Source organism: Carlito syrichta, unplaced genomic scaffold (genome assembly GCF_000164805.1).
Source record: "Carlito syrichta isolate Samal-C Ts95f unplaced genomic scaffold, Tarsius_syrichta-2.0.1 Scaffold309740, whole genome shotgun sequence".
Lineage (NCBI taxonomy): Eukaryota > Metazoa > Chordata > Mammalia > Primates > Tarsiidae > Carlito > Carlito syrichta.
The window spans coordinates 161,627-161,978 of NW_007253836.1; the positions used below are offsets into that span (position 1 = coordinate 161,627).

The 352-nt window shown below is 72.2% G+C and overlaps 1 protein-coding gene across 1 annotated transcript in view; it reads left to right on the forward strand.

Moving 5' to 3' along the window:
• The window catches only part of LOC103270194 (probable ATP-dependent RNA helicase DDX60), a gene marked incomplete at its 3' end in the record, with an annotated part of 53,260 nt that overhangs the window by 1,159 nt on the left and 51,749 nt on the right, over window positions 1–352 (forward strand). The gene's annotated exons all lie outside the window — the stretch shown is intronic.

Consider the following 352-nt stretch of genomic DNA (forward strand, 5'->3'; position numbering starts at 1 on the left):
CCCGGGGCGACCTTGTGGCGACCTCCTCCCCAGGGTGACCTCCCCGGGGCGACCCGGCCTCCTCCCCAGGGTGACCTCGTGCCACCGGGCGGCCTTCAGAGCCAGCCGGAAGCTCTCTCCCCGCCTGCCCTGGTGGTCCGGTCTTGCCCACTGCTCACCTGGTCGTCCCGAGCCGTGCCACGGCACGCAAGGCCCTGCGCACAAAGGCAGGGCTTGGGGCCTTTCCGAAGTCTGCCCGCGTGGCCGCGCCTCCCGGGCAGGGCTTCAGAGCCTCGCGCCTTCAGCCAGGGCCTCCGCCGTCGCCAGAATCCGCGAAGCCCCCGTCCCTTCTTTGCCCCCTGTTCTTTCCTCC